Raw genomic sequence first — 12,592 nt, 5'->3', positions numbered from 1 at the left:
AAACTACTGCTACATTCAATATCATTTTACTGAATAAAAGAAGACAGAGAAAAGATTGTTCATCATATTATTACATTTCATAAAATTCTAGAATATGAAATCAATTCAATGGTGGCACAAATCTGATCAGATTTTGCCTGGGGTTGGAATAAAGAGAAGGATGCATTAATAGGGCCACAGGAACCTGCAGAGTTTGATAGAAATGTTTCGTACTTTGAATGTGATGGTGATTTAATATTTTATGAATATATTTAAAAAACACCAAGATGTATAATTTAAATATAGGCAGTTTATTGTACATAAATTAAACCTTATTAAATCTGTAAAAGGATTAAAGGGTTTAAGATTATATGCCATCTGACATCTGTGACACATTAAAAGTTTCAAATTTTCTCTTTATTTTCTTGAAACTTTTCATTTATTGGGAACAAGAGGTAATGGAGACACTGTGCATTTCATGGCTATTATAGTAAAATAACTAGGCCTTTGAATCACAAAGACTTGATTAAGTGTTTAATTCCAAGTGCCATGTTTCCCCAACAGAGGGGTTACACAAATCCACCAATAATTTGTCCTGCCACAGAAACATGGATGATATGGAAACAGGACTCACAGTGAGGATCTCTAATGCTCTGCTACAATGTAGCTCAGAGCCTAGGCTGGTTATGCAAGGTATCACATACAGTGACAATAGATGAGTATAGACCCTGAAAAAATGCCAGCTTATTTAAGGGAAAGGAGAGTGAAAGAAATGTCTGTAATCAAATGGGTGTAAATAGAATGCCTGGGATGAGAAATCGGAGTTAGTTCTAACTGGTAAGAAATAAGGTGGTACTTCAGTGGAATTAGTAGCGAAGAATAATCACACTATGAGTAAGAGCATCTAAGTCATTGACTTCATATGGATCTGGCAAAAACAACAAAGATATAAAATTTAAGTGACCCGCCCCCAAACGGTGTACGAGGTTATCCTGGGTTAGTTATACAGTGAACATTTTACTCTAGAATAATTTAACTGAATCCTGATAGAAGTGTAGGATATACAGAGGAAAGGCATCTTCCAGGCAGATGAAAACATGGCTATCGACCTGAAGGCATAATACAGTGTAGTATATTTTGGAAGCTGATGTAGCCAGATAGTACTATATTTTGAGAAGTGAGAAAGAAAACAATGGGGTAAAGATCGCAAAAGAAGGAGTAAATCATAAGGAATCTTTTATTCCATTTCTAACTTAAGATCTATTTTGTGGTTAACAGAAACCGTTGATTGATTTTAAGCAGGGAAATAAAATAACTCAGTTTGCATTTTAGAGCACCTAGTTTTCAGTTGGGAAGAGACATTTGATGGGGCATTCCTGACCATGTGACTTTACATTATATTATACACTATGATACTAGATACTAATATCCAAGACACTGTGAGACCAGAAACTGCAGAGGTGGGGATAGTCTTTATATTAAGTTGAATATACAGAACCTGATGACAGATACATTTGAAAGAGGGGATAAAAGGTATAAGAGTAGTGTAAATTGCTTCAATAATTTCTGGTTTGAGCAACTTTTTAGTTTATGGTGTTGTATGTTAATATTGGAAATAGTGTGGACAAGCATTTTTCACATTCGGCATGTTTAGTTTCACATGTCTATGGGAGGGCTCAGATAAGATGTACAGTACTTAGGTATATATTTGTCTGGAACCCAGGATAGTTACCTGGACTAGAGATACAGATTTAGGAGGCTTCAGAGTATGACTAGTAAACCAAGGAATGGATGAAATCTTTGAGACAGGCATTTTAAATTGAGGAGACTGAGAGAGAGACAGAGAGACAAAGACAGAGAAAGAGACAGAGATACACAAAGAGGGAAAACAACAGGAGAGGGAAAGAGGAGAAGAGGAAACAGATGTGTGAATTGAAACGGAATGTTCATAATTAAACAATAAAAACTGTACAAAACTGGTTTTTCCTAAGCAAAGTAGGAGAAAATTTCCATGAAGGTATGAATAATTGTTTACAATGTACAAAGAGCAAGTAAAACATAAAGATTGAAATAATTCACTAAAATGGGCAAATTTCAATGGTGAAAGATGCCAGATTAAAGTAGGCCGGATACTAACTAGAAAGTATGAGGCCATGATTTTCAGTTTGGCTTAGTCCTGTTTGATGTTGAGATATGAAGATGAAAAGAGGGGAGGGAAAATAAAACATAATCAGAAACTGGCACAGAGTAGAGACCAGAAATTTTACTTATCTAGTAGTTTAATTTTAAGTTCATAAGCATCCAATATTTACTCACTACTAGGCATTTATCTTCACTGAAGACACAAATCAACTGACCACATTTTTCATCCTATTCAGTAGGAACTGCTTGAATAGAATCTGAATTAGTTTATCCAGTTTCAGGATCAAAAGTTCTCTGTTCAGGGAGGTGCTATAGAATGACAAAAAAACAAGAACTGAATTGGAAATGAGTAGGTAAGTTAAAAACAAGTCTCAGAAAACAGGTTTTATTATTTCTGTTGAAAATAAAATAAAAAATACTCTAACTCATTATACTATCCTAGCCTTTCCTTATTTATCAACTTTATATTACAATTCTAGAACCAAAAACACATCATGAAAATAGGAAGAAAACTATATACAGAACCTCTAACATTTGATAAGAATTTATTAATATGATTTGCATCAATATATTGCTCTCTATTTCAAGAATTTTTTCCTTTTATAAGGGTCTTTCTTGTACTATCTCTTTGATCCTAAAGAAAAGTAGGTAATTAGAATACCATTTTGGGGGGGATTTTGTTTTAGGTGAAGTAATTGAAGTTTCAGGGGCCCCAGGGAGGTGATTAAGATCTTTTATTCTGGAGCTTGATGCTTGAAGATTATATAAGAACAATAAGGCTACAGACATTACTCATATAGACTCCTAATTTATTCAAGTGTGAGGGAAAAAAGAATGTAAGCAAAAACTATATTGGTATTCATCTTATCATGAATTTCCCAGTACACTCTCTTATTGATTTAATGATTCTTTGAAAATGGACATTTAAAGCAGGAAACAGAAAAGATACACTGTAAGAAGACTATGGAGGAGTTATATATGGGGGTGGGCATGAATCATGCTCACCGTGTAGAAAAGTGCTTGCTGAGCCTTTGAAATACTCTGTGCAATTTGTTTATAAGAGGCATTTGCAAAATTATTATTTGCCTTGCTCTTGTGTCTACATTTGTGCTTGTGCCCTCCAAGTTATGATTTGCTATTAAAGATATTTTGATATATATTTTGTCTTAGAAAAATATGAATTTAAGTTTAGAATCAGTCCTCAGTATAGCCTATTTTTCTTCTGATATATTCCAACCTGTTAATTTAAGATGATGTTGAAAGAGGACTGGAATTATATTTAGGTTTTTCCCTTTCTGAATGTCACTGTACCTCTTATTACATAAGCTTGGATAAGGCACTTGAGTGCTTTGATTATTTTTTTCTGTAATTTTGAGAATACAGTAGCTTTTTTAACTTTTTCTTTTATATTGGAATATATATAATATAGTTGATTAACAATGTTGTGTTAGTTTCAGGTGTACAACAAAGTGATTCACTGATACAGGTATCTATTCTTTTTTTGTAGCTTATAAACAACAGAAATTTATTTTTCACAGTTCTGAAGGCTAGAAGTCCAAGGTCAGGGTGCCAGCATGGTTGGATTTTAGTGAAGGCCCTTTTCTGGGTTGCAGACTGCCTATTTCTTGCCGTGTTCTCACCTGGTAGAAGGGGCTGGGGATCCCTATGGAGCCTCTTTTACAAGGCACTAATCCCATTCAGGAGGGCTCCACCCTCATGACTTAGACACTTCACACAGGCTATACCTCCTAATACCATCACCTTTGGGGATTAGAATTTCAACATATAAATTCTGGGGTGACATAAACATTCAGACCATAGCATCTTCTCATTGGTTCTGTGACATCAACATGTATCTATTCTTTTTCAAATTATTTTCCCAATTAGATTATTACAGAATATTGAGCAGAGTTCTAAATACTTCACTGGGCTATACTAAAAATCAGCTAATGAATGCATAATTAATGGAACATATAGCTGAAGCAACATGGTACAATGGTAAAGAATGCTGAAGAACCAAATTCTGTGTTTAAATACTGATTTTGCCACTTTTCAGCTGTGTATGCTTATCAAGTAACTTAGCCTCTCTCTGCCTCAGTTTCCTTATCTGTAAAATCAGTATGATAATAATAGTTCTGACCTCATGTGACTGTGAGAATAGAAGGAAATAATCTATCCAATGCTCTTAGAACTGTGTCTAGAGTATAGTAAGAATTATTCAAATATTTAATGATGATGATGGTGATGGTGATGATGATGATGATGATGACAATGTGCCAGGCACCAGGATACAGTGCTTAAGAAATCACAATCATTTTTTTCAGTAGGAAAGTTGAAGAGACACAGAATCTTAAAATTATAGTGCTGAAACTCTATTAATAAAACCTATGATATTTCTGAAATTTAACTCATAAAGCCTACTAATAAATTTAAACTTCCTCAAATGATTTGCATGCTAAATCATGTTGAGCCACTTTTAGGTGTTTTCTTTTGACAGAATCCCTAGGAGACTATGGGATGTGATGCAAAGGTCCAGGATCTGTCTCATCCAACCTTGTGCTGAGATCTCCTCATTTATAAAATGAACTTGCTGAATAACATGTTTTCTTAGGTTTATTACAGGCTGAAATTTAATGCTCTAGTGATTCCTTTATGTATAATTCTACAATTGAGAATGCAATAATGATAATTATTGCTTTGCAAGCTACTAGTTTCATTGCAAATGTCATTACTTATAATAAATACAGGATAGCCAAAAGAAGTACTTTCTAAAATATTATGTAAAATTAAAATGAGCATATAATTCTTTTAAAATAATTAATCTTGAAATAGTAACATGTTTTATAAAAAAAGTTCCAAAATGAAAATTTTGGAATTATCTCTACATACATATTCCAAGAGGCAAACAAGTTCTCAAGGACCATTATTGAATGCTTATAGAATATTAAAAAATAAAAAGGAATATAAGTCAAAACAATATTTAACACAGTATTCTAAAAAATCATTTGTAGATTATGATATAATAAAGAAGAAAAAGAAAAAAGTTAACTATATCTCTTCTGGGGTATGTGTGACTCCCAGCTTGAATTTTTAAAAATTCTACTGAATACTCCAATTTTGTCAAAAACAAAACAACAACAAGAAACGCACACACAAAACTACCACAGCACTCCCAAAGCTGTGCAGTGCTCCAGTGGCATATATTCTCACAGTTCACAAAGCATTTCCACAAACATTTCCTGGGACCCTCACAAAAAAACCCTGTGATTTAGGCAAAATATGTCTCTCAATATCTTTCCATACGCCTACATTTTCTCCAAATAGATTATGTGACAATTAGTGTCACTTCCATATCAGAAAAATAAACACATACAGCTACTTTGTGTTACATCTAAAGAATGGCTTAATTATAATATTGTGGGTCAAAGACTGAGTTTTCCTTTTTCTACAGAAAAGCAGTGTTCACTCTGCCAAACATTTAGAGTATAAAGCTTCAGCATCTATAAAATATGAACAAAAAATAATTACCTCAATTGTTGCAAAAATTCAATAACGTGCTTAGAAATTTTCACATAATAATCTGCAGACAATAAATGCCTCTACATCTTAGTGCTTTTCTTCTTTTCTGAAAAAACACTAAGAGATTTCATTTGTACAGTAGAAATGGCTTCATGATCAGGAAGTTGGAATTAATATTCTACCACAGACTATCAGAATATGTTATTGAGTTTTTATTGCAAGTAAAATTCAAATAATACTACCTTCAGTGTTACTAACACTACTAGTAGTAAATATAATATTATCAGCAGAAATAATACTAATAATTATAATAATGACTAGATTTTATATAGTGCTTTTTTGTGTCTGATATTAGTCATTTCTATCTTCACGATAACCCTATATTATTATCCTATTTTAAATACAAAAAAACTAAGGGACTTGACTTGCCTAAGAGCAAAGTTCTGGTTACTAGTGAAGTTGAGATTTGAACCTATGAAATTTTCACCTTCAGGGCTCATGCTCTTTATAATTGTTCTATAGGTTATTTGTAATTTATAGAAGCTCTATAATAGAGTTATGATTATATTTTTAGAAAAATTGACTGCTTGGCTAAACATATGGAATTGCGTGCCAGTTTAAGCATTTTTCAGGCAGACTCAATGTGAAATAAACAAATACATTAAATAACATTCATATGAGCTTCTTTTTTGTTGTTGTTGTTTCCTATTTCCATGTAGTAGAAGTAGGATCTTATTTTTTGAAGAACAGAAATGTTAAAATTGACAAATAATTTGGAATAGATAATAGTGTGCCTTTTGAGTGCCTTAATTATGTAATGAACATTTGCTGTTTGTGCATATTCTACTTTATTTTACCACTTGAAAAAGCCAGTAGATATAAATAATGTAATAATTGTGAGGAGTTTTGCATTTCTGGAGAGGACATTACAAATAAAATGATCAACACAATAATTCAAAATTGTGTGAGGCATAATATTTTCCAAATTTTTCATATTCTATTATGTAACTATTTCCAGTGTCTTTCAAGATAAGGAGAATCAATTTTTCTTGAAGATACAGATTAGGCAACTGCAAAGAAAAATTCAAGTGACCTTAAGGATTTTCTCCCCTTAGTCATTCTTACGCTGATTGTTCTAGCTTTCCACAGAAGGTAATAATATCTTTTGAATTACTGAACCATTAGTTCACTCTTAACCTTGATGAAAACTTCAAGAAATGTCTTATTACAAGAATAATTGTGAGGGAACATAAGGTGTTATTTTGGTTTGTACTTCATATTTTATATTATAACAGATATAGCATTAACATTAACAAATATGGCATTATTGATGTTGGAATTTTTTTATTTAAGCTCTTGGCAAGTTTCCATATTTTTATTATAAAAAGTACAAGCTTTTCTGAGAAAAACAAAAACATAAAGAAGCAGAAGAATTTTAAAATATGTTCTAACCAAGGTGGCTATCATGTAACACACAAGATAAAATAATGAACTTTACTGATTTTATTCTTGTTTCTAATTATTTATTCTAATATTTTCCAAGATGTTCATTTTATATTTTGAATACCGAATTTTAAATTTATAGAAATATATGTTTAAGTTATGAGTTTATGAATTTTTATGCAACTTGCATTTTTACTTAATCCTGTAAATTTTTCCATATCAGTAAATATTCCTAAAAATAAAATTGATAGAGCTTGTTATTTCCAAAATTTAAGTGTCAAGCTACAGTTGCCCTTTAGATCTTCTGATTTTCACTCCCAGCTGCAGCTGTAAGGAGTCCCTCTCTTTACCTTGGTTAACGATGTGCTTCATCATCAATCTAAATATCTTAGTGTAGAAGAAAAAAATAATGAATTTGCCCCACTTCTTCATAGTTATTTTTGAATCATAATATAAAGCAAAAGTTACAAAATAAAGGTAATTATATTTCAGGTATTAGAAGTTCTTTAAATGAATATCTACAAAGTATTAATTTGGTATATACACCTTGCATTAAGAATTATTATAAATATTGTAACTATAATTTTAATACCAAGGATATTATAAACAAAACATTTAAGTGTATGCATATGTGTATATATGTATTTGCACATATGTATAGGATGAATATAGAGGCTATGTTTATTCCTAGTTGCATTAGATATGAACTCTCCCTTAATTTTACAAAAACTTATGTATAGATTTTTATGTGTATTCCTTTTTTATTGGGATTTGACTTTTATAAACTATTGAAAAAACAAATAATTTGTTGATGAAGCAGAAATCTTGCTCTTTGTGGTGGAAATGGCCCTTTATCATATGTCATCATCTGATGAAGACAATTCTGTTAGATCTACTGTAATGGGAATTTCTCTTTAGTATGTGGTATGTTGAAGATCGAAAAAAAAAAGTCTTGTCTAAGGTTCAACACTAATATGTGCTAGAACTTTGTCTGGATTCTATAAGTTTCAACCCAACATTTTATTTGCCATGTTCCACCAGAGTGAGAGTAGAGATGTTTTTTTTTTTCACCACTCTATTCCATAAGCTCTTGAAGCTCATGATAGAGAGAGAGAGAGACAGACAGAGAGAGACAGAGAGAGACAGAGAGAGAGATAGAGGTAGAGATATAAGTAGAGAGATATATTAAATATTTAGTGTTAAAATCCACAGAGGAAACCATAAAATCCCTAACAAACTTATCATTTGATTTTGTTTGATAATTAAGCTGTGCTGGAGCTCTATATGGAGTTAATTTTGAGGCTGTGAATTTTCCTTTGGTGATAGCCCATAAGAGGACAAACTGTGGAATGGAGTATGAAATGAGGGAGGAGGACCACAGGGATGAGACCTAAGCACTCCAAAGCCTCAGAGGACTGCTTGCCAACTCCAAGAAACAGGAGAACTTGAGGGACCTTGACCTGCAGATTCTAGCGAGAAGCCTTTCTTTTCACTTTGGGCAGACCTTATGATTCTGTTTTAACTTCATGAACTAAAAAAGAATAGCATAGGTATGCAATCACATCTCTGTAAGAAAAATATTTTAAAAAGTAACATCAAGGTAGCAACATAATCAAAATTAACAGTAGGGCTTCCCTGGTGGTGCAGTGGTTGAGAGTCCGCCTGCCCATGCAGGGGACACGGGTTCGTGCCCCGGTCTGGGAAAATCCCACGTGCCTTGGAGCGGCTGGGCCTGTGAGCCATGGCCGCTGAGCCTGCGTGTCCGGAGCCTGTGCTCCGCAACGGGTGAGGCCTGCATACCGCAAAAAAAAAAAAAAAATTAACAGTAGTTACTTACTACCATCACATATTCACTCAGTATTCAAATTTTCAATTGGCTGATAATGTTTCTGAATCATAATCCAAATAAGATCCTCACATTAGTTGCTATGTCTCTTAAAGTCTGTTTTTAGCTATAGCCTCCACTTCTCTCTCTCTCCCTGCCTCCTCTTATAATTCATTTGTTGAGGACACAGATTTACCTGTCCTTAGAGTTTTCTACTGTCTGGATAATGCTGATTGCATCCCCATGGTATGATTTAACATACCCCTCTGCCTTCTTTACATCCTGTAAATTCTTAGTTAGATCTAGAAGGCTTTTCCCTTTTGGACTATTATGCCATAAGGGCAGCTGTGTTCTTCCACAAAGAAAGTCATGAAGCAATACTGTCTCTTATTTTATCATAATAATAGTCATTGCTGATTAATATTAGGTATAGAAAAATAATATTTTAATTCTATAATTCTTTTTCATTTATTAAGTAGAATATTTCTATAAAAATTCATCTAATTTGCTGTATGTCTTGAATACACACACACACAACTTCTTTCTCATGACTTTTACCTTTTTAGACATTTTTGGGCTTTTTTACACTTTTATTTTCTAAATCCCATTTGTTGTTGTTGTTGTTGTTGTTGTTGTTTTGTGGTTCGCGGGCCTCTCATTGTTGTGGCCTCTCCCGTTGCAGAGCACAGGCCCCGGACGCGCAGGCTCAGTGGCCATGGCTCACGGGCCTAGCCGCTCCGCGGCATGTGGGATCTTCCCGGACCGGGGCAGGAACCCGTGCCCCCTGCACCGGCAGGCGGACTCTCAACTACTGTGCCTCCAGGGAAGCCCTATGTTATGTTTTTGATTGCATATATTCTCCATTGGAAACCTTTGTCATTTAGCCTTCATTCCAGAGATTCTACTCTTTAATTCTCATTTCTTTAATTCATTCAATTCTGATTTTATATTCTTTTATTTGTCCATTTGTAGTCAGATTCTTTGTATTTCTGATTTGTGGTATTATTTCAATTCTGCAAATGCTTGTTTAATTACATTTAATTCAGGTCAGAATGTTGTCTTACACTTTTCTTTTTTGTTCTTAGCTTAGTTTAGAGAAATTTTTGCCTAAAAATATTATGTTTATGCTTTCTTTTATTATGGTAGCTCTGATGGGATCAGTGTTCATATTTATTTGATGTTTTTAATTATTGTTTGATTTTTCTGGGACTAACAGCAGAAAAATTATATAAAGGTGAGGTTTGGTGGCATACTTCAATTCTTAGTTCAAGAGAAACCTTTCCTGCTGCTACAGTTTTCTTTCTTCAACAAATGGAAAGTAATAGAATCTCTTCTGTTCTAACACATTTTGATTCTTTGCTGTTTTCTAATTCTAGTAAGGTTTTGATTTTCAGCCATCTTTTTATTTCTGTTCACCACCAAGCCTCCAAAGAGTCCCTTCCTGAGGATCCTCCATTGCCTTCAGAGTTGTTGCTTGTATGACACTGCCGTCTTTGGTATCACATAATTTAAAGTCATTCTGTTTAATTCCCTATTAAATGTTCTCTGTGTTATCTTACCATGGTTAGGATCCTCTGCTTCTAAATATAAATATTATTAGATGTTATCTGTGGTCATCCCTACTAGAACCGTACAGCACTCTCCTGTGTTCATCACAATTGCCTGTTAACCTCCATTCAGGCGTGGGCTCCACTTAAGTACAGGCATTAAACACACTCTGTGGTCTTGGGTGGCTATGCACCATTAAAGTAAACTGAAGGAGTATTCTCTGTGTCCTAGTTATGCTGTTAATATTAACTATGCAAGATTTTCTTATCTAACTTTGTTGATCAGAAGTTTTTCCCTTGGAGGATGTGTAGAGATTCAAATTTAAAATGCTCCCATTATCCTTGAGGTACTTGGAAATTCTACAATAATATTTTGAATGGAACAAAGGTGCCAGAGTTTAGAAAGAATTCTAAATCACGAAGTCCTCCCAAGAAGGAAGACGATTGTAATTTATAAAAGCAAAGCGTTTATTCTTAGAATAATTCTTTCTCTCCTTCAGAGACCTTTGAATAGGCAGAATATGAAAAAGAGTATTCTAAGTGAATAGTGCACTGGAATCTAAGCATGATGAAACTAAAGAAGATAAAGGAGAACTGGGAATACTTTATTTCATCAAAAAGCAGAACTTGCATGAGTTAAAATGCCTTTAAATCATAGATAGCTTAAGTTTAAATAGCTTTAAAACATTTTTTAATATGTTGTTGAGAATAGGTATTATATTAGAATTAAAGAAATAAGAAAATATTGAGTTAGTTTATAACAATCTTTCTATAATTCTTCTTAACTAATATACTTCAGAAAGCTTTTCAACAACTGGAAAAATTGGCCCCAAAATATCCCATATTTGCCAAAGTGCTCTGCTGGACTAGAATTACTTAGCAGGTATGAAGATACATGGGCTGCACTTCACAGAAGAACCAAAGAATGTGCCGGTGCTAGAGAGCTGGTGGATAGCAAGGTGGTTATGCTTTCAGCACACTGGGAGAAAAAGAAGACAGAGCTAAGAGTTACAGGTGCATCCTCAGCAACTTCCAGGTTTAATACCAGATTTAGAATTTATGACAGCAAACCTGACATATTTAATGGCTAGTTTTTAGGAGATAAAAACCAGCTGCTGGGGCTTCCCTGGTGGTGCAGTGGTTAAGAATCCACCTGCCAATGTAGGGGACACGGATTCGACCCCTGGTCCGGGAAGATCCCACATGCCGCGGGGCAACTAAGCCCATGCACCACAACTACTGAACCTGTGCTCTAGTACCACAACTACTGAAGCCCGTGGGCTTAGAGCCCGGGCTCTGCAACAAGAGAAGCCACCGTGGTGAGAAGCCCGTGCACCGCAATGAAAACCCCGTGCAACCAAAAATAAATAAATTAAATTAAAAATAAAAGAAAAAAACAGATAAGTTAACTGGGTAGGAAACACTTGTATTCTCTCAAGGATACCCCTTCCTCAGGCTCTCCAGATTTAAGGACTTTCATCTGAATTCCTCTCCAGTTTAAAAAAAAAAAAAAAAAACACAAAAAAAAACCCACCTGCTGAATCTGGACGTTTTATATGGGCAATAGAAAAATAAAATATAAGCAGTCCCAATAACTGGAAAATTACAGGAAAAATAAGAGGAATGAACTTGAAATCTTCAAAGTTGAACTAGATGTAGAGCACACCCAGAAGGTCTTGGAAATGGAGTATACCCAGCAAATGAGGCTGAAGGAGCAGCAGAAGGTTTTTGAGGAGGCCGTCTCGCAGGACGTGGAATAGTACCTTTCCACAGGTTACCTGCAGATAGCTGAGAGGTGCGGCAGTTGGGGAGAAGGCCCCCTGGCAGCAGGGACTCTCCCTGGGTGTGCAGAGATAGTGTAATGCCATGCTCCCTAGAATGGAAGGGGCATGGAATAAAGTCCTCATAAGTCCTGTTCTATTGTTAGACCCCCAAAATCAAAGACGATGCATCATGCCATATTTGTCTTGACATTGTTTTGCCTCATTCTATAGTTCTAGGCTTTAGTTGAAGATATTTAGAAAATGCAGAATATGTTAAAAAAAAGTTAAAAAGACAAAGGAAATATACACATAATCCTACAGCACAGAATAATCCTTAATACTATTTTAGTGTAGCTCTTACCAGTTTGTGCATG

General features: G+C 34.2%; 1 pseudogene; it reads left to right on the top strand.

The window, feature by feature from the left end:
• Positions 1–12,317, top strand: part of LOC132424438 (dysbindin pseudogene) — a 108,057-nt pseudogene extending 95,740 nt beyond the window's left edge.
• Positions 12,318–12,592: the final 275 nt, after the last annotated feature.

This window comes from Delphinus delphis, chromosome 4 (assembly GCF_949987515.2).
Source record: "Delphinus delphis chromosome 4, mDelDel1.2, whole genome shotgun sequence".
In the NCBI taxonomy this organism is placed as follows: domain Eukaryota; kingdom Metazoa; phylum Chordata; class Mammalia; order Artiodactyla; family Delphinidae; genus Delphinus; species Delphinus delphis.
This window is presented reverse-complemented; position numbering and strand designations above follow the sequence as displayed.